This window comes from Nicotiana tabacum, chromosome 14, assembly GCF_000715075.1.
Source record: "Nicotiana tabacum cultivar K326 chromosome 14, ASM71507v2, whole genome shotgun sequence".
In the NCBI taxonomy this organism is placed as follows: Eukaryota; Viridiplantae; Streptophyta; class Magnoliopsida; order Solanales; family Solanaceae; genus Nicotiana; species Nicotiana tabacum.
In genome coordinates, this window is record NC_134093.1 from 74959652 (window position 1) to 74982364 (window position 22713).

The window sequence follows — 22713 nt, forward strand, 5'->3', positions numbered from 1 at the left end:
GTACAAACTAATCAATATATGCTCAAAAGTTTATAATTTCACTCTTAGAGTAATTACCCAACCCAAATTAAAAGGTTCCTAAAATTCACCTCTGGGCCCATATGCCCTAATTCCGAATTTTTTTATAAATAAATATAACCCATAACTTCACGAACACAAATATATAATTTCTACTCAATTCCATAATCATTTTCGTGGTCTAATCCCATTTTTATCAAAACCTAAATTTTTCAATAAAATTCTAAATTTCCTCATTTTACATGTTAAAACCTACCCACAATCCATGTATTAAACTCACACAATGTATATATTACTTACCTCAATGTGCTAGATGAAAAACCCTCTCCAAAGAGCTCTAAAATTGGCCACAAGTTGAGAGAAATGAACAAAATATGTGTAACGACCCGACCGGTCATTTTGAGCTCTAGCATGTCATTCGGTGATTTGAGACCTCGAGTAGCTTCACTTCATGTTTTATGACTTGTACGTGTCGTCGGAATTGAATTTTGGAAAGTTCGGAGTGGTTTCAGAAGGAAAATTCTCAATTTGGAAGCTTTAAGTTGAAAAAATTGACCAAGGTTTGCCTTTTGAGTAAACGACCTCAGAATCGGGATTTGAAGGTTCCAATAGGTTCATATGATGATTTTAGACTTGGGCGTATGTTCGGGTCGAGTATCGGGTGGCCTGGGAGCATTTCGCCGCTTATTATGGAAGGTTGACATTTTTAAAGTTCAAGGATTTCTTAAGTTTGATTTGAAGTGAATTTTGATGTTGTCGATGTCCGTTGGGGATTTCGAGCCTTGGAATAGGTTCGTATCGTGATTTATGACTTGTACGCAAAGTTTGGCATCATTCCAGAATGTTTTGATATGGTTCAGACGCGTTCGTCGAAGTTTGGAAGTTTGAAAGTTTAAAGAAGGATTTTGATCGTCGATTCATAGGTTGGATGTTGTTAGGTGTGATTTGAGGCCTCGAGTAAGTTGGCATCATGTTTTGGGAATGGTTGGTATGATTGGATGGGGGCCTCGGGTGTGTTTCAGAATGGTTTCAGACCATTTTTCTTAGTTTTGTGATTGTTGGTTTCTGGTGTCTTGGGTATGCAATGCGATTGCGGAATAGAGGACGCGATCGCAAAGAGTAAAGTGGACTGGAGGAATGGTTGTTCTATGAGATCGCGAAAATGGACTCACGTTCGCGTATGAGGGAGTTCTGAGCTGGGAAATTATGCCTTCGCATTCGCGAAGTTTGGGTTGCGATCGCATTGCTCAGGATTTGTTGTATATCGCGAATGCGTGGAAAGGTTCGCTTTCGCGATTAAGAGGTTTTGGGCAGTGGAAATTGGCCTTAGCGATCGCGAGGCATTTTCCACGATCGCAAAGAAGGAAGTTGCTGGCAGACTTGTTTTATTGCGGGTTTTGGTTCATTTCTTCTACTTCTCACATGGCTTGGGCAATTTTTGGAGCTCTTCAAGGGGCGATTTTCATTATCTATTGCAAGGTAAGTAATTCCCACATAATGTTAGTGAAATACATGGATTATATGTAGATTTAAACATGGAAATTAGTAGAAATTGTGAGATTTTGAAAGAAACCTAGAAATTGGTATTTTTGAATTTTGACCACGAAATTGGACATGGAATTGGGAATAAATCATAAATTTGAGTTCGTAATGTTATGGGTAAAGTTTAGCTTCAAATATTTTCGAAATCCAGGCACGTGGGCTCGAGGGTTGACTTTATTGACCTTTCGAGCGGAGTTGGGAATTGTTATAAATTGATTTTTTATGAGTATTAGAGTATATTTTTATTAGTTTGCACATTGTTTGACTAGTTTTGGAGCGACGAGCATCAGTTTGAGGTGTTAGAGTGGCATTGGAGTCGGTTATGGAACTTTGGAGCGAGGTAAGTCTCTTGTCTAACCCTGTAAGGGGGAATTTACCCCCGTAGGTGTTATATTCTTATGTGCTACAAGTTGTGGGAGCTACACATGTATGAGGTGACGGGTGTCCGTGCCTATGCTAGAATTCCTGATTATGTACGGGTAGACTTAGGTTCACGCCATGCTATAATTGTACTATTTGAGTTATCTTTGCTCGTTTAATTACTTTATTTCGCGTTACGACTTGAGACTAGACTTGCATAGGGTGATAGACTCGCTATTGTAGAGATGTGATGAGCAACTTGATAATCCGCGGAATAATTTGTGCTTCCTTTATGAATTTCTCCCGCGTTGTGCGTACTCATTATAAAGTTTTCCTTAAATTTCATAAATCACATGTATATTTGTGAGTGGGGTCAAGGACCCATTAAAGCTTCTTATTCTAATGAGATCGGACCGTTCGCCTCGGCAGGATTTTGTACCACACTCTTATGGGAGCGGGTTGTTCGCCTCAGCAGTATAATAGATGTATCTATGGTTCGTGCCGCTCGACCCTCGGCAGTGTACACATTATTATGGGATTGGATCGTTCGCCTCGGTAGTATCATATTCCTTATGGGATCGGGCTGTACGACCTTAGCATAATCGTGCGTTATATCGCTAGCAGTCCGAATATTCACGAGATTTTCCTTCCACTGATGCCTTGTATTTTATATGGTGTTTCTTATTCATTTGATATTGGCACTTGATATTTTCTGAGTTGTTAAGATGGAATACGAGATTGAGAAGATTATATCGTTAAAAGAAATTTTGAAAGATTAGATAAAAGCTATAAACATCTACTAGAAACTCCCAAAACCTGGTGCCACAAGTGCATGAGCATCTACTAAGGAGTACGATAATAATACAACATCTGTGTGGAATATAAAATAGACAAGATAAAATAAATAAATACAATGGAGACTCTGTGTGCTGCGGCACATAGCATGGAATGCATCTCACCATAAAGTCCCCTTAGTAGTTGCACCTACGTGCCAAGATGATCACTAAATGAACCTATCAGATCCTGCACAATTAGTGCAGAAGTGTAAAATGAGTACGTAAATCAACGCGTACCCAGTAAGTGTCTAGCCTAACCCCGGAGAAGTAGTGACGAGGGGTTGACATCGACACTTATAGTGGTCAAATAAATCAATATAACAAATTATAAATAGATATGAAACACAACAACAATAATGCGGCAAGAATTGTAACTAACAAAATCCTCCAATTTCAGTGACTGTATAAATCCCTCAATATGATACGCTATCCCTACCAAGTAAGGAATATCATTGCTATCTCTGACAGATCAGGAATATCAAGTGCTATCTTAGACAGATAAAGAATATCATGTAAATACCAAGTCTCAATCAAAAGGGAGATCTCATGAATATTCGGAATCCTAGCGATACTACACACGAGTTATACCGAGGTCGTATGGTCAGATCCTGAATAATGTGTACACTGTCGAGGGTCGACCGACGCGAATCACAGATGCATCTCAATATACTGCTGAGGCGTTCGGTCCGATCCACAAGAAGAGAAGAAATTTTATCGAATTACGGGTCACGTGTTTGCAACACAAGAACATGAACATAAAGTAAACATGACTTTTACCAACTATCAAATATTTCTCAAAACAACTCAAGGTGGTGAAGCTCGATCTAACATAATCCCAAATCAATTTCCATTATAAATTCAAGTAATTAAACTAACAAATTGAGTTCAAATAATACAAATATTGCATGATAAATTCCTAAGTCTACCCGGACATAAACATATTTTAGCTACGTACGGACTCTCGTCACCTCGTGCATACGTAGCATCCACAACTAGTAGAACATAATAATTTAATACCTACGGGGTAGTTTCCCCCTCACAAGGTTAGACATGAGACTTACCTCGCTCCGAATTTTGATAACCGGCTCCAATGCCTCTCTAACTCCTCAACCAATGCCAAATAATTCGAAACTAGTCAAACAACATGCAAACCAATCAAAATATACCCAAAGACTCTTAATTAATCAGTTTATAATAATTTTCAACTCCGCTCGAAAAGTCAACAAAATTAACCCTCGGGGCCACGTGTTCGGATTCCAAATATTTTCGAAGATAAACTGTTATACCCCATATTATTGTACGTGAATGTACGCCATAAATAAATTGATGAAAACTCGAGAATGAGATTATTTTGGGATTATAAGTATTATGCTATTTCAAACAAGGGATAAGTAAATTCGTGAAGGTAAGAGGGTAAGTGAATCGAAGAAAATAAGTTTCGTCAAAGTTTGGCAATTTGGGATAAAATACGGACCGAGCTATAATACCCCGTATTTATGGACTAGTGCCATGCAAGGTACCCCATGACCACGATAGTAGGATACGTAAAATGTGTTAAAAGTAGGTAGTAATTTTAAGTAATGTGTTAAACATATGACTCTTAGTCATTATGGGTTATGTGGCAAAGTAATGTATTAGATACAAAACACTACATGTTTCTACGTGTAAAGACATAGAAGATTAGCATTTTGACTTCATTTGGATGTGTTAAATACAAAACACTGCAAAACACTTCATTTCTAAAATGTTAAATACAAAACACACGTTAAGAATTTATATAAAGAAGAATTCATAACACCTTCAACCAATTCCTACAAGGATTCCAACATTAGCAACCTTAATCCAATGAGATTTCTTGGCACCTTAGCAACGTGAAATTTTGCGATTCTAAGGGAGTACGATGCAATCTTTCTCAAGAATATCATACGAATTTTTCCTAATCCAGGTATGTTAAGGCTAAGCCCTTCCTTCATTTTGGCATGATCTCGTAATTACATGTGTTTGATAACGAGGTATAAAGAGAAGTTCATACTCCCGAATTTATATACATTATCCTAGTCTCATAAATTATAGTATTCTCCTTATCTGGACTTCATATTTAATTGAGTATTGTCTTCTTCCAGTCAAGAGAGCAGAGAGCCTATATATACAGTATTACAATATTTTCATTACCATAGAGCTATAATCGATGGGCAGGCTCCTATTGGGCAACCTTTGATCAGATGGTAAGTTATATACCGAGCCTACTATGGCCGAGCGCCTATGATCGAGCCCAGTAGGCCGAGATACAGAGCCTAGTATGGCCAAGCGCCTATGAGCGAGCCTACTACGACAGAGCAGTTGTATATATACCGAGCCTTATAGGGCCGGACAACTATTTAACTTACTATATTGAGAGAGTTGAGTCAGTATCAGCAGGTAAGCATATATTCAGACTATCTTTGACTCCCAGTTACTTTCAGTTATTATATTATCAGTTCAGTTTTAGCTTTCAGTATATTGCCTTACATACTCAGTACATTATTTGTACCGACGTCCCTTTTGCCTGGGGACTCTGCGTTTCATGCCCGCAGGTCTCGATAGACAGGTTGAGAGTCCCCCAAGTAGGCGATCAGCTCAGCGGAAGATGTTGGTGCACTCCATTTGCTCCGGAGTTGCTTGTTTGGTCAGTATGATTTAGATGTATATTCTTTGGTATGGCGGGGCTCTGTCCCTACCTTTATGACAATTATGTATTCTTAGAGGCTTGTAGACAGATGTCATGTACGTAAAAGATTGTATGGCCTTGTTGGCCTATGTTCAGTGTACGAGTGGTTATTTTGGTCTTATAGGCCCATATGTCTTATGTATAAGTTGGTATTACATGTTGTATTCTACCTATCTCACGGCAGCTTCTATGGTTCAGTTATCTATGACAGTATGATACGAAAAGATATGTTATGTTGGTACTCGGTTAAGTAAGGTATCGGGTGCCTATCGCGGCCCATCGGTTTGGGTCGTGACAAAAGTGGAATCAGAGCAGTTCTGTCCTAGGGAGTCTACAAGTCGTGTCTAGTAGAGTCTTATTTATGGGTGTGTCGTGCACCACACTTATAAGCAGGAGGCTACAGGGTATTTAGGTTTGTCACTCTTTCTTCTTACTCTAGATCGTGTGGTAGAGCTCAGTTTTAAGAACTCAATTTCCTAAACTCTATCCTATTCATAATACGACGACGCCTACATCCAGAAAGGTAGTTGGGAAGAGATTGAATGTGGCTATGGAAGAGTTGAGTCAGAGGAACTCGATTTTGCATGATGCTTATGATGGATAAATGTAAGGTCTTTAGTAGATCATGTGTGTACTAAGACGTGTAACCCTTTTGATAAGGAGCCTTAAGGCAGGAATATCTATCCACCCCTATGGTGAAAGGCAATGAGAGATCCAAAAGATAGATACAAGTTTCAACAAGTAAAAGAAGCAAGATGAAGAAGGGTACGAGGCATCCAACTAATGAAGATTATTAGTATTTACAATTCAGGCAGAGAAATATAAGCCTTTTGAGTTACCTACAACAATAACAAAGGTATGTATTATTGGCCACACCCATATCAGTTATACCTTATTGGGGGCTAACAGGTGTAGTTTAAGAAAAGGACGGGATATCAGGATCCGTCTGGGGTTAGAGTAACCCAAAATGGTGAATGGATTGTTTGTGTTAGTTGACATTTCCGAAGGATATTACAAAGGTGCTAATAGATCTCCTTGTGAAACACCCAGATGGTGCATTCTAAAATAGTACAATTAGATATGAGTACTATAAAGATAGGCACTGGAAGCCTTGAAGGGATAAATATTACCTTAGTATGGCTCCCGTCCCTAGTAGGGAGAGAATGTTAGGCAATTTGAAGAACCAATGGATGGAGCAAGGGGAGCTAAAAGCAAAAGAATGTCTTGTTGAAGTTTTCAGAATAAAGTGATAGAAAGAAATGTTAGCAAAAGAAAATGAAGAAGAGAGTTAATGAAGTATTACGAGTAAGATGTGATACATGGATGACAACGGAGGATTAAAAAAAATGAAATGAATGACAGTATTACAGAGTCTATAGTCAAGTGAAGGAAAACACGAGAGGTGACAGGCCTTGAGACAACAAAAGAGTATAGGCCATAAAGTCATATCCTTATTTCGGGAAATAAGTTTGTGACTCCAACGCGACTACCATAAGGAAAAGTTAGACCCCATAGTAATAGAAATCAATATGGACTGATGAACAAGGTAAACTAACCATGAATTAGGGACTGAGTAATTTGATAATAGTCGGTATCGTGAGAATTTCAGATTTCATTCCGGCGATAATAGAATGGACAACAGAAGGAGATTCATGAGAAATTCAGAGAATGGTCTTTCAGGAACAAGCTTCACTAAAGCAAGGAATGTGAGCAAAGTTAAGCTTAAGGGACTGTATGTGCCAGTTATACTAAGTGTCACCTTCGCGAGTAAGGAATTTTATTATCCTTGGTACAGAAGGATTACCGCGAGGCAAGTAAGGATCATCGATGATCTGAAAAGATGCCAAAGATGAAAAGGTAAAACATCTATACGTAGATTATCGTAGTACTAAATCTTAGTGCTCCCCTAAAGGGGGAATATGGTGTGATATGGCATTAAGTCAGAATTAAGTGGTTCTAGTAACTATGGAATGGTAAAAGAAGAATGCGATAAAAAATAAGAAAGGATGAGATTTCACTCATTCAAATCCTACAGATATGCTATGATTCTTGAACATTATGCAAACACGATATCAAGGAGAGGGAGTAAGGGTTCCTACCCGAGATGTTATTGATAGATAAGGAACCAGTGCAAGACGTAAGTTAAGACAGGGGAAATAACCCAAGAAAGATTACGCGGAATATTGATATGAGAATGAGCCAACAAGTAGTTAGTAGTTGATTCAAGAAGAGCCTAGTTATGGCTAAACAAGAGGACACAGAAAAATCAACAGATTGTGCAAGACGAACATAGTGAACCCCAACATGGGGAATTCAGTCTCGTAGATACGACATCGTGACCCTTGGAAAATATTAAGACAAGAGTTGGGGTAGTTAAAGGTACCGTATGAATGTTATGGAAATTAAAAATAGTCTCACTGGGAAGACAGTCAAAACTTCAGTTCAGGAGCAACCCTACAAGCACAAGTGCGTGGAAATAAGTAACTATGGATAATTATAGGCAAGGAAGAACATCAAAAATTTCGTCAAGTATACGATGTAATAAGCTCGCAGCTTTACAAGAGTCAGAGGGTCCTCCCTAAGTACGACAATGAAAGACTAGCTGAGGAAATAAGGAAGAAGGCTTCAACCTAAGCATAGTAACTTGAAGAAGAAATGGTCTTGTAATAGCAGTCTCACTACAACATTGTATGCATTCCATAAGAAAGTGGCACCTATCGGAACTACTAAGCGGGAAATGAAACCAAAAGTAATACTTGAGATCGTATGAGTTGCACGAAAATTCTGGCATGCGTGGGAACTAAGATAAGCTAAGTAGGCACGCAACAAGTGGCAGAACGACCAGAAGAAGTAATAGCTTACGTTTAAAGAAAACTGAGAAGGAACAAAAGGAACTATTTGATCAATGATCCAAAGTTAGATCCACTTAAGAGTTCGGAGTATTATCCATGCAGCATAGATATTGACAATCATACAGCCGTAGAAGACCCCGGTATAAGTTAAAAAGAGAATTGAGCCCAGGGCATAAATAAAAGGATTAAATTGTTACAAGATTGTATCCTGGATATTCCATAGCGTCAATGAAGGGCTAAAGTAATAACTAATACCATGAGCCACAGATCGGAAGACAACTTAAGCCTACATAAAGGTTGATCAGAAGGAAGAGGAAACTAAAGAATTACATCAACCAAGTAAATCAGGAATCTGATTATTGGCCCAGACAATTATAGAAATCGTGATTGAGAACCTTGCAAGATCATCCTTAATATTAGAGGCATAAGAGAGATAGTACAACAAAACCACCATATTCTATAACGGCCCTACGATAGAGCCAGTTATAAGAGTTCCAGCCTCGTAAAAAGTCAGCATGGAGCTACCACCAGATTGTGTATGCACCAGAGGTGCAAGTATTATAAGAGAGCTTCAAGTTGGGGATGTGAATTATACCTGTGTGAATGGGAGGTCATGAAGGAGATAGAAGATGTGATGCGAGACTTTAAGGTAAGTAAGATAAAGGTGAACAACGTATGAGATACTCAAATGCAGAAGGTTGTGAATAGTCCATACTTCAGATAGAAGGTTAGAAGCGCAGGGATTCAATATCTAGGAATGATAACGGCATCGTCAGTGGCATATCTTGTAGCCTATGGTTTCTAGGTATCGAGAGGTCTAGTTAAGAGAGTAAAAGAAAAGTTAGAGACGATGTGATGTCTTGCTTGATGTTCCAGAATAACACAAGGAAATCTATGGTGCAAGCAAGTTGAAGGAAGGTTGCGAATAATAAAAATAGATATATGTAGGTCGCAAGCTAAAGTATGGTAGAGCGATAAGGTTTTAAAAAGACAAGAGTAAGGATAAGAAAAGTCAAGTAAGAAGGTGACGAAAATGTATAAGTCCCCGGGGTTACGCCTATGAAAACAAGAGAGCTGATGGTTTGTCTAAGTTATAGAAAGTTCTGTATAGCCTGAATGAACTCAAAGGAGTCTAAGACTAGTAGCATTTAAAAGAGACGGAATGTTGCCCTGGTAGTAGAATGAAGGTGTAATTGTCATAGATGAAGGATGGCGTTTGGACCTTCGACTGAGTAATGATTTCATGAATTGTACAGGATTAAAATACCCACATAAGGTAAATCACGTTGGGATACTATGAAATACAATTATGGATTGTAGATTAATATTGAGGTGAATCAACAATGGATGGATAAAAGTTTCAAAGTATGAGATGAGATTAGGCCGTCATTCTTAAGATGAACAGTAATGAGGAAGCATTAAAGGACTTAGATTTAGACATATAGGATAAGCAACGAGAGTAACCTGGAGTTTGGTAGCAGACCTCAGTAACGATAAATCGAAGTAAGAGTGATGGTATACTAACCTACCTAGATGTAGTAAAGCCATAAGGAGAGATAACCAAAGCTATGAAACAAGATATAGATATATTCGTAAGTTCAACAAAGTACCAAGCGAAGAACTTCAAGTATACCTATAGACACCCAGAGGGACAACTTGTCATAACTCTATATATGTTTACAAAGTGAAGCCTAGAGATTGGATAAAAGCTGGAGGAAAAAGGAGAGAAGAGTCGCATAAGCACACATATAAGAAAAAAGTCGTACAGACTGCATGACAAAAAGGTAGCAACAATTACGAGATTAGAAGGATTCCGACCACGAGTCGTGGTGTGAGAAAGAGGCCTAAATGGGGGAATGCCCTGGCCTTTAGGATTCATTCACAGAACAGTTGCCTAGATGCCAAGAGGAGTACTAAAGTATTAGCAAGAGCTATAGGTTATGAGAATGATAAGCGCATCAGTCAACATTTGAGGACGAATGTTCCAAAAGGGGAATGATGTTACACCCTATATTTTCGTACGTGAAAGTACGTCATAAATAAATTGATGAAAGCTCGGGAATGAGATTATTTTGAGATTATAAGTATTATGCTATTTCCAACAAGGGATAAGTAAATTCTTGAAGGTGAGAGGGTAAGCGAATCGAAGAAAATAAGTTTCGTCAAAGTTTGACAATTTGAGATAAAATACGGAGCGAGCTATAATACCCCATATTTATAGACTAGTGTCGTACAAGGTACCCCATGACCATGATAGTAGGATACATAAAATGTGTTAAAAGTAAGTAGTATTTTAAGTAATTTGAGATAATTCTTAATTATTTGGGTAATTGGTTAATTATTGGGTAACAGGATATTACCTAAATTAACTAATGAATTATGGGATAAAGATTAAAAAAAACCCACCCCCACGTGGCAGCAAGCCACTACCTAAACATATGACTCTTAGTCATTATGGGTTATGTGGCAAACTAATGTATTAGATACAAAACACTACATGTTTCTACGTGTAAAGACATAGAAGATTAGCATTTTGACTTCATTTGGATGTGTTAAATACAAAACACTGCAAAAAAGACGTTAAGAATTTATATAAAGAAGAATTCATAACACCTTCAACCATTACCTACAAGGATTCCAACGTTAGCAATCTCAATCCAACGAGATTTCTTAGCACCTTAGCAACGTGAGATTTTGCGATTCTAAGGGAGTACGGTGCAATCTTTCGCAAGAATATCATACGAATTTTTCCTACTCCAGGTATGTTAAGGCTAAGCCCTTACTTCATTTTGGCATGATCTCATAATTACATGTGTTTGATAACGAGACATAAAGAGAAGTTCATACTCCCGAATTTATATACATTATCCTAGTCTCATAAATTACAGTATTCTCCTTATCGGGACTTCATATTTAATTGAGTATTGTCTTCTTCCAGTCAAGAGAGCAGAGAGCCTATATATACAGTATTACAGTATTTTTATTACCATCTAGCTATAATCGATGGGCAGGCCCCTATTGGGCAACCTCTGATCAGATGGTAAGTTATATACCGAGCCTACTGTGGCCGAGCGCCTATGAGCGAGCCCAGTTGGCCGAGACACAGAGCCTAGTATGGCAGAGCGCCTATGAGCGAGCCTACTATGGCAGAGCAGTTGTACATATACCAAGCCTTATAGGGCCGGGCAACTATTTTACTTACTATATTGAGAGAGTTGAGTCAATATCAGCAGGTAAGCATATCTTGAGACTATCTTTGACTCCTAGTTACTTTCAGTTATTATATTATCAGTTCAGTTTCAACTTTCACTATATTGCCTTACATGCTCGGTATATTACCGACGTCCCTTTTGCCTGGGGACACTGCGTTTCATGCCCGCGGGTCTTGATAGACAGATCGAGAGTATTCCAAGTAGGCGATCGGCTCAACGGAAGATGTTGGTGCACTCCATTTGCTCCGGAGTTGCTTGTTTGGTCAGTATGATTTAGATGTGTATTCTTTGGTATGGCGGGGCTCTGTCCTTACCTTTATGACAATTATGTATTCTTAAAGGCTTGTAGACAGATGTTATGTACGTAAAAGATTGTATGGCCTTGTCGGCCTATGTTCAGTGTACGAGTGATTATTTTGGTCTTATAGGCCCATATGTCTTATGTATAAGTTGGTATTACATATTGTATTCTACCTATCTCACGGCAGCCTCTCCGGCTCAGTTATCTGATAGTATGATACAAAAAGATATATTATGTTGGTACTCGATTGAGTAAGGTACCGGGTGCCCGTCGCGGCCTATCGGTTTGGGTCGTGACATAAACATTACTCATAAAACTACGAACTCAAATATATAATTTATTCCTAATTCCATGTCCAATTTCGTAGTAAAAATCCAAGATTTTCTTTTTTAGTTTTTCTTCAAAAATCCCATAATTTCTACCAAATTTCATGTTTAAATCCATATATAATCCTTGTATATAACTTACAACAAGTAGTAATAACTTACCTTATACGGTGAAAATGGTCTTCAAGAATCATCCCAAATCGCTCTACATGTGCTCCAAGAACTTAAACGTGAAGAAATGAGCTCAAAATCCTGAAATTAGATGTTTAATACACCTGCTAGGCCTTTTTCATTGCGATCGCGGTTATTAGCCATGCGATCGCAGTTAATAAAAGTTCCAGCATCATTTCCTTCACCGCTATCGTGGCCAAAATCCCACAATCGCGTTGTACAAATTTTGTTTTCTTCTACACAAACACCCTTCGGTATAATGTCCATAACATTTTGTACAAAATTCCAAATGATAAATTGTTTGATTTTCTGAAAACTAGATTCAAAGGACTACAACTTTTCTTTTTGGATCACCTCCAAATTAGTTATAGTTTTCAACTGCTGATATCTGATACCCTATCCTACGCGATCGCGATTCACAAGGCCAGAAATGCACATTGCTCTTCGCGATCGTAGCCCAGACCTCCGCGGTCGCGATTCACACCTATGGTATCAGATATCAGCAGTTCAAAAGGGCCTCAATGTGGTCTGAAATCACCTTAAAGCTCACCCGAGGTCCAAGGAACCCCGTACAATCATTCTAACAAGTTTATATACCCTATGTAAACTTGTTCAAAGGCTTGGGACACGAATTATAACATCAAAACCAAGAATTAAAGAACAAACTCAATTTATTAAACTCTCTTAACTTTCAAACCTTCATGCTTCCCCGAACGCATTCGAATCCCACTTAGACATTCCGGAATGATGCCAAATTTTACGTACAAATCACAAATCACAATACATACCTATTCCAAGGCTCAGAATCCCAAAAGGACATCAATAACACCAAAGTCCACTTCAAATCAAACTTAAGAAATTCTAAAACCTTCAAAATGCCAACTTTTCACAATAAGCGTCGAAACGCTCCCAGAACATCCGATACTCAACCCGAACATACGCCCAAGTCCAAAATCGTCATACGAACCTATTGGAACCTTCAAATTTTGATTCCAATGTCATTTACTCAAAAATAAAACCTTGGTCAACTCTTTCAACTTAAAGCCTCCGAATTGAGAATTTTTCTTCCTAATCAACTCCGAACTTCCCCAAATTCAAATCCGACTACTCGTACAAGTCATAATACATGAACTGAAGTTACTCAAGGCCTCAAACCACCGAACAACATGCTAGAGCTCAAAACGACCGATCGGGTCATTATATTCTCCCCCAGTTAAACATACGTTCGTCCTTGAACGTGACAAGAATCGTTCCAGAGTTGCCCAAAAGCACTGTTTAAAACCTCGTGCACCTACCCATGCCACCAAAACCCATATGAGCACATTCGCTCAAGCCAAACTGAAGATCCTTCTTGCCACCTTAGTCCACAAGCCTTAGAACCAAATTACAACATTCGAAATTCCCTACAAGACCCGATTCTAACATAAGAACAAAGCATCAATCTTAACACGCTGTACCAAAACATGATCATGCACCCATGCTGAAATCACACAATGCACGTTTGTATGCCCATAATAACATCATCCAACCATAGAAGCTGTAAATTCACTAACTAATGCCCGTAATATACCTCATAACACATATAATCCTTGTTCCAACCCTCGCAATACTGCGACTATGAAAGGGATGTGTAGAATCTCATAACTACCCGCCAAATCAATAATTCATGGAATCGCTCAACAAGAACCATTGCCTCATTCTGAACTAAATAGTAATATTTTCCTTCTAATATACCTTATATGAATCTGATTGCACTGATTTAAGATCCAACAACCTCGTCTCACCCAGTACAAGCCGCTCGGGCAATAAGCCACCTTAAACGCCGTCTAAAATCTGATACAACGCCATAAATACGCCAACAAGCTACAACTCAAATATGACCAATAGAGAAAACAAACTCGGGTAAAGAACTACCCAACCTGCATAACACTCAAATCAACCTTTCAAACGCTATGAACCTATCCCAAGGGTAAGAAACAACACACACCAAAATAAGTATAAGGAACCATACTCAATATTTCATTGATGTGGCGTGAAACCCAATCTAAACATCATACCTATGGCGGCGTGCCACCCGATACACACATACAATAAATAAGGAAGTACCTACCGAGCCAGAATTCTCATACCACGAAATGCCCGAATATTGACCACCTGCACGTAAAGTGCATAAACACAACCCTAGGGAGACAAATAGTGCCATGTGCTATAAAATGCCAAACAAGGCTAAGGTGCAATAAACGACCTATATCTGGAGAGCTATCTCGCTCATATAACACCACAAACTACACAGAATCACAACACATGTGCAAATAATCAAGCTGTCTCACAACCCACTTGGTATAATAGAGTTTTACATAGAGTAGCTGACGACAGGAATAACATCCAACGGCCGAAGACTCCTCCATAAGCAATAATATGCTGAATGAACACATCCAACCTGATGTAGAGCATACATTCATATTAGATCTACCAACGGACCTCAAGCTAATTCCGATCATCCCCAAATAAGTCTATAACCTCCCAAGAACCCATAATAACCCTATCCATGACACATATGATCGATAGTCAAACTCTCCAATCAGCGACAGTACCAGAATCTTCATACAATATTTCAATCTCTAACACTTAAATGACTAACACGTCACACTTATACGATTATCCCGTGGGATATACTCCCCGAACCTTCCACACCGGGTAGTAAAATCTGCACACCCATGGCTACCAACCATACTATTTCTGTATGCAAATCATGAACCCGCAAGTTAATATACAATGCCTCTTCCACAAATCACCATTCTCAGGTGACACTAAAATAGCGCCAGCATACTCTAAAAGTTTGAAATCTCTGCCGCTTCTTTAAACTCGTAACATCCTCGACAAAACTAAACCACAACCTTGACCTTTCAATCCCAATTCTATACCGCTCACTACATATATCATGTTGTTACGCGAGAGTACAAGAATTTTATTATAACTCCTGAACCACCAGTAGAATAAACACTTCATCGGGTAGAAACCTTTTACTTAACTCATTTCAGAAGAACAATTGCATCACACAACCAAATTCCCAAAATCACAGAATACGCCAACCTCAAACCATAGTCTAAACCGCCATAACTCTTTTGGGAACCATTCACACATAACAAAACCATCAAAATTAAATACCTCCAAATCAATCAAATTACGGACACTGCCAAGACCGCAAGTGTAGCCATGAATACCTAAATAACCTTATCGCACCGAAGGAACTAACCCTTTCCTAAACCATGTTGATTCAAACCACTTCTAACTGACTCAACTTCTTCCGATTTACTCTTGACTTGCCTTCGAAACAACACTTCTATTCAACCACACAACGGACCTCAAACAACACTCATCCCAAGTGACCCAAATCACGAGACCTCGTCATCTCAATACCCATAAACCATTTTAATTATACTCCCATTAAGCATACAATAACATCTCCAACTGATACACCCGCTCCAAAAGATCTTCTGCGGATCCGAAGTTATTTCCTCCATCTCTTTAACATTGCATCGCAGACCAGGTGACATTCATAGAAATACTCCAAGTCTCTTTCACACTTTGCTGAAAAACTAATTCCTTTGCCACACGATGAACTCGAAAATCCTTAGGCACCACACTTTACCTCTTGAACCCACTAGAACCATTATTGAGATTCGCCCACTTTAATCCAGTCCCTTATACAACCGAAAGCTAGTGCTCCGTTAGCACATAAACACTCCAAATAAGCAACAGTATGAATCCTTTCCCTTGTACGTCACATCCACAAGAAGTATAAAATCTGAGTCATCCCAAAATCTACGCATGAATCGATAAGGCGAAAGGTAGCACACATTCATCAAATTCCTTACCGAATTACCCTTCATGTTTCCTTCCCTTAGTCATAACTAATCCACCAACGTACCTGTAACCAGAAACTGCATAGGCACATAACCACATGACCCAATCATAGACGGTAGGCTCCCCCACTTAGCGTTAAGCCACAACCATATAAATTAGGAACCCACAATGACTCGTCCTTCTCAGTTACCATAATCTCGTACTATTACTCCGTCATTTTTCTTGCAAGCTCTTGTTAAACGTTTCATGACATATCCCGAATTATCATCCCCAACCGAAAACTCGACCTCCTGACCATCTTCTTCAAGCGATCCAAGCCCACCTCGTAGTACATACCTCATGTAGGATAGAAAATATAATTCTTCATAGGATCTTTATGAGGAACCATGCGACCCTAACCTTCTCACATGGGATAACCCACCTGTGTAACCTCATACCAATATCCCCCAACGACATTGTCGTAGTTATAACTACTATGAAACTAGTTAATTCTCCTGGGTCCACACTTACCCGCCAGCCGCAAGAATCCTTTTATTCCATTAACATCAACCGAAGGTCCAACAATACGTTCATACTTCGAAGTCATATTACACCCCAAAACGGTAATCTAGCATTCACATTCCTCTACACCCCAAGCAAACGCTTTCTATCATATTCGAACTTCCTAGATATAGAAACCACCATCTCAAACGAAATACACAGACTTAGTCGTTTGTTCACCTTAACCCATCTCGCACCAAGATTCCTCAAAGCATGTGGCTATCCCACCACAAAATTCATACGATACGCTAACACTCCCATTTCGGGTAAACCATCTTCCGAAGCGACCTGCTTGATATCTGCTACTCATACTCAACCTGCTAACAATTCAACCACCGCGAGTTACATCCCACCATGTCTTTCCTCATCCTTCGCTACTAAAAATACTGCCTCAAATCATAACCCATCTCTATGGCATACGAACAAATAAACTACCACAATCTCTGAGCCCCCTCGAGGACCATTGTTACATCTCGTACTTTTGTATCTTGGATTAGTCGTAAGATAATTGACATAAGTTCAAGGACAAGATTATTTTTGAGGTTATAAGTATTTATGCTATTCATAACAAGTGATAAGTAAGTTTCGTGAAGATCAGAGGGTAAACAAATTAAAAAAAATAAGTTTCGTTGAAGTTTGATATTTTGGGAGAAAATACGGTCCAAGCTATAATACCCCGTATATATGGACTAGTGTTATACCACATGACCATGATAGTAGGATATATGAAGTAGTTTAAAAGTGATTAGTATTTAAGTAAAATGAAAATTAATTATATGTGTAGTTGGTTAAATGGAAGATTGTAGTGTAAGACTAGAAATTAATTAGGACTATTGAATAAGTAGTACGTGGACATAAGCCATGTGGGATGTCGATAAGTGGAAGTAACTGTTATATATCCATACATGAAAAAAAAGTATGTGGTGTCATCATTTAATGAAAGTTTGACCTAGGGATGACAAATGTAAAGAGGAAAAGGTTACTTAAGACCTTATATCACTTTCTTGGCTTTTATGAAGGCAAACAACAATATTTAAATGGTAACTTATATTTCTATAGATGCAACGTAAGATAATTTATTGTTATAGCATCAATGACACTTGCATTTTTAATGAAGTACAATTCAATTTTTCACAAGATCAATATACGGGTTTTGCGCACCACCTCGATCTCGTTGTTCCATTTTGGCGCGTTGGTTAATCCGGGCTTTCTTCGATATGAAAGTAAGGTGGAATAAGAGTATTTTTAAAAAAATAAGGTAAGAATTTTTCTCTCCTTGGTATATTTAAATTCGTCTAGGTCATAGCTAAATTGTGGGATGAGAATTATGGAGTTAATAGCGAGAAATCGTATTTTGACGTTATTGTTGTCGTATCGGCTCTTCGGTAATTTTCTAAATTGTGTTATGGCTGGAAATTGTGGGAGTAACTTGCGTATATAGTTGGTGTAGTCATTGATATGTGTTTTGAAGGAAATAAAAGATTGGAGAAGTATGGATAATCGTAGCTGAGCTTTTCGCTCGTTGTAGCGTTGTTTGGGTTGTAAACCTTATTATAGGAGCTGCTGGTTGTGTTGTTGTATTACCCTGCCTATGGTGGGCTTGATGGAATGATAAGAACATGGGAAATACTATCCATTTCATTTTAGGATAGGTTGTCTTCCGTTATGCGATTAAGAGAATTGTTCGTACGATTGACAATAGTATTATTCTTGTTATCGTATAGGTCGTGAAGCGGATACGAGTTGAGCTCTTGAGCCAGTGGGTTAAGACATGGTATGTTAAGGCTAATCCTTTCTTCTTTTGGCCTGATAAAACTAACGATACGTAAATGTAATGTTATTCCATAAATGGTTATATTCTTAGAAGTTAAGGATGTCTACGTTACTCTTTCCTGTAAAATGATATTCAAAGCATGTCAAAGTATGTTCCTAAGTCTCTATTGAGGCATACTATAAAGATGTTAATATTCATAATGTAGTGTTATATGCATCTCCATTTACCCCCGTGCTACGGTCGGTTGGGCAGTCATACATCTTCATTTACCACCGAGCTACGGCCGGTTGGGTAGTCATGCATCTTCATTTACCACCGAGCTATGGCCGGTTGGGCAGTCATGCATTTACCACCAAGTTACGGCCGATTGTTTAGTCATGAATCTTTATTTACCACTGTGCTACGGCCGGCTGGGTAGTCATGCATTTACCACTGAGCTACGACCGATTAGGCAGCCATGCATTTACCATCGATCTACGACCGATTGGGCAGTCATACATTAACCACCAAGCTACAGCCGGTCAGGCAGTCATGCATTTACCATCGAGCTACGGCTGGTCGGGCAGTTACCACTGAGCCTGTCAGGCAGTTACCACTGATCAGTTGTGTAGTCATGTTACAATATGGTTAATAGTCACAAAGAGAGGCATTATATATATTATAAGTATAATTAGTATGCATATACGGTGGCACCTCAGAGATTCAGGTTGATTCTTATATCTCTTTAATTAATGTTGACTTATTGTTATGTTTCCGTTCCGCTTTACATACTCGGTAAATTATTCGTACTGACGTCATTTTTGTTGTGGAAGTTGCATTCATGCCTGCAGGTATAGGTAATCAGTTTGATGAGCCCTCGTAGTAGACAAGATTAGCATTCAGCGAAGGATCAGTAAGACTCCACTTTATTCGGAGTGCAGCCGAGTCTGTGAGTCATCGTGTCAGCGTTTTGCTACAGACTTATGGGTAGGTTGGGACCCAGCCCCGTTTTGATGTCAAACACTCTTAGAGGCTTTGTAGACACATGTTCATTATGTACAGTATGTCAGAGGCCTTGACGACCCGCGTGTATTCATGTTTTAAGTACGATGGATCGCTGATACAACGTTTACCCACTTACAATTGTATATTATGAGTTGTGGCCATGTTGGACCATGATAGTTACAAAAGGAATGAGTTTAATCAACTCAAGCTATGTACTATTTCACAGGTTTGGGGCGTGACAACCATCTCCCTCGAATCATCGATAATAGAAACACTGATTCGACCCTGCAACTTCCACATAGCGCCATCTCTGATAACCGTTTCTTAGGTACCATTTCACAACACCATGCCCCAAAGGCAAACAAATGGAGATCATCATACTCACGAGCCTTACTGCATTCAAACAGGGATGACGATGCCACTACACAAACAAGAATTCCACCACTTGGAAATATCAAATCTCGCTACTCCGTCAACCAAAACCTAAGCATTCATAGACCAGTTGCCTTTCCAGTACCGTAACGAATACCAAACTTCCCAAATCATGAGCCGAATAATCCTCCTCCTGAATCATTCATTGCCGCAAAATGTAAATAAGCACCTTACCATTTACACCAGCACTGCGCAATAAGCATGAACATCATAATGCACTTTGCATAGCCTCTAAACTATATGCAACTCTGGGCTGAAATGATAGAACACCCTTCCACAAGGCGACGATAATAGTATGCCCGCATACGCAGGGAAAGACATCCTGCACCATATTTGTAGCATCTCCGCAACTCGTAGGTGCCCAACTGAGACCGAATGCTCGACGTCACGTAAGAATGAGTAGGAAGAATATGAAGACATAAGCTTCAACAAAATCAAAGTGCACGATGAGGAATCAAGAAAGGAAAATTCTCCTAACAACCCTGTAGCCTCTCGAAGATAAGTACAGATGTCTCTGTACCGATCCGCAAGACTCTACTAAACTTGATCATAACTCGTGAGACCAAAGTGAAACTAGTTCTCTTATACCAAGTTGTCACGACCCAATTCCCGCTATAGGTCATGATGGCGCCCAACATCGCCGTTAGGCAAGCCAACGGTGAACTATCAACTTAATTACTCATTTTATTATTTTTGAAAAATTATGGGTTTTATTAAGTAAAGAAAATTAGGCATAAAAAACCATGAAAATATAAAGCATTAATAATACATAAAAGAAAAGAGTAACGACAATTAGATAAAATCTATAAACATCTACTAAAAACTCCATAAACCTGGTGCCACAAGTGCATGAGCATCTACTAAGGAGTACAATAATAATACAACATCTATCTGGAATATAAAATAGACAAGATAAAATAAATAAATATGATGGAGACTATGTGTGCTGCGACACATAGCATAGAATGCGGCTCACCATAAAGCCCCATTAGTAGTTGCGCCTACGCGCCAAGATGACCACTAAATGAACCTCTCAGGTCCTGCATAATTAGTGCAGAAGTGTAGTACGAGTACGTAAATCAACACGTACCCAATAAGTGTCTAGCCTAACCCCGGAGAAGTAGTGACGAGGGGTCGACATCGACACTTATAGTGGTCCAATAAATAAATATAATAAATTATAAATAGATATGAAATACAACAACAATAATGAGGCAAGATGTGTAACTAACAAAATCCTACAATTGCAGTGACCGTATAAATCCCTCAATATGATACGCTATCCCAACCAGGTAAGGAATATCAAGTGCTATCTCTAAGAGATAAGGAATATCAAGCGCTATCTCAGATAGATAAATAATATTATGTAAATACCAAGTCTCAATCAAAAGAGAGATCTCAAGAATATTCAGACTCCTAGCGATACTACACACGAGTTATGCCGAGGTCGTATGGTCAGATCCTAAATAATGTGTACATTGACGAGAGTCAACCGGCGCGAACCATAAATTTCCGTCACCAAAGCACATATATCTCTATGTCTGCGCTAACTATAATATCAGACTGCGGAGGGTGGATCCTGACCCAAGCACTAATCAATAATCAATATAATTGTTGCGGCATGCAACCCGATCCAAATATCAATCTGTTGTGGCGTGCAAACCGATCCAAATATCAATCTGTTGCAGCGTACAACCCGATCCAAATATAACTCACAACACGGCTCTATGGCAGGCAAAGAAGCAAAGTGTCTAAAAAGAAAAATGTGGGTAGTAATCTAGGAGGGCACAATTACTTTTATCCCAAATACTTATCCTACCCGTTCCCAGGCCTACGCTATAAGCCATGAAAAAGTCCTATGTGATCTTTGAGTTAGTGGCGATTTAAAATCAAGGCAATCCTATGGTATGATATTCATAGAGGTGATTGTTTGATAGTTAAGCACTCTTGGGTTCTTGTTTTGAAATTGAGGGGTTAACTCTAATAAAGTCGTATGCTTGTAATTAATAGTTAGTATCAATTGTAGTCATTCTCGCTTTGTAAAACTTAGGAATTTTTTAGCCTATAGTTAGAGGCGGATTCATGATTTAAACTTTATGGGTACAATTTTTAAGGTTTTAGCATTGAACCCATTGTATTTTTAAAGTTATGAGTTTATATCTACTATTTTTATAATTTTAACGAATATTTACTTATAAATTTTTACTCCGCTTGGAAAATTATGGGTTCAATTGAAACCGTCGTCAACACTCTACATCCGCCTCTGCCTATAGTGTATGTTGTATTTTAGTTGCTTGAGGACAAACAAGAGTTTAAGTTAGGGGTGTTAATATCCCGTGAAAAATATGGCACTTTTGATACCGTTTCATAAGCTTTAATGTCCTTTACGTATATTTTCTATTATTTCTTATATTATTTAATGTTTCTGTAGGAATTTTGAGTCTAGGAGTAAGAAACAAGCAATAGTGTCGAATCATATTTGTGGGAAGTGTTGCCAGAAATTCTTCAAGCCGGAGAAAGGGTATGTGAGCCGTAAAAGGAAAGTAGGTAGCCACAAAAGAAGCTAGAACTTGATAGTTTTTGGAGAGCATTCTGCGAGTTATTCTACGAGTCACAGAACTGACATGCAAGATGCAAAACGACTTTGCAATGAGAGATCAAAAAAGGAAAATTTCAGTCTGTGAAGACCTGAACCACTCCGCGTATCACAAATCCAGTTTGCGGTCTATTTTACGATCTGCAGTCCATATCAGACGTTCTAGGTCCATTTCCCAGAGGTACAATTTGCGAA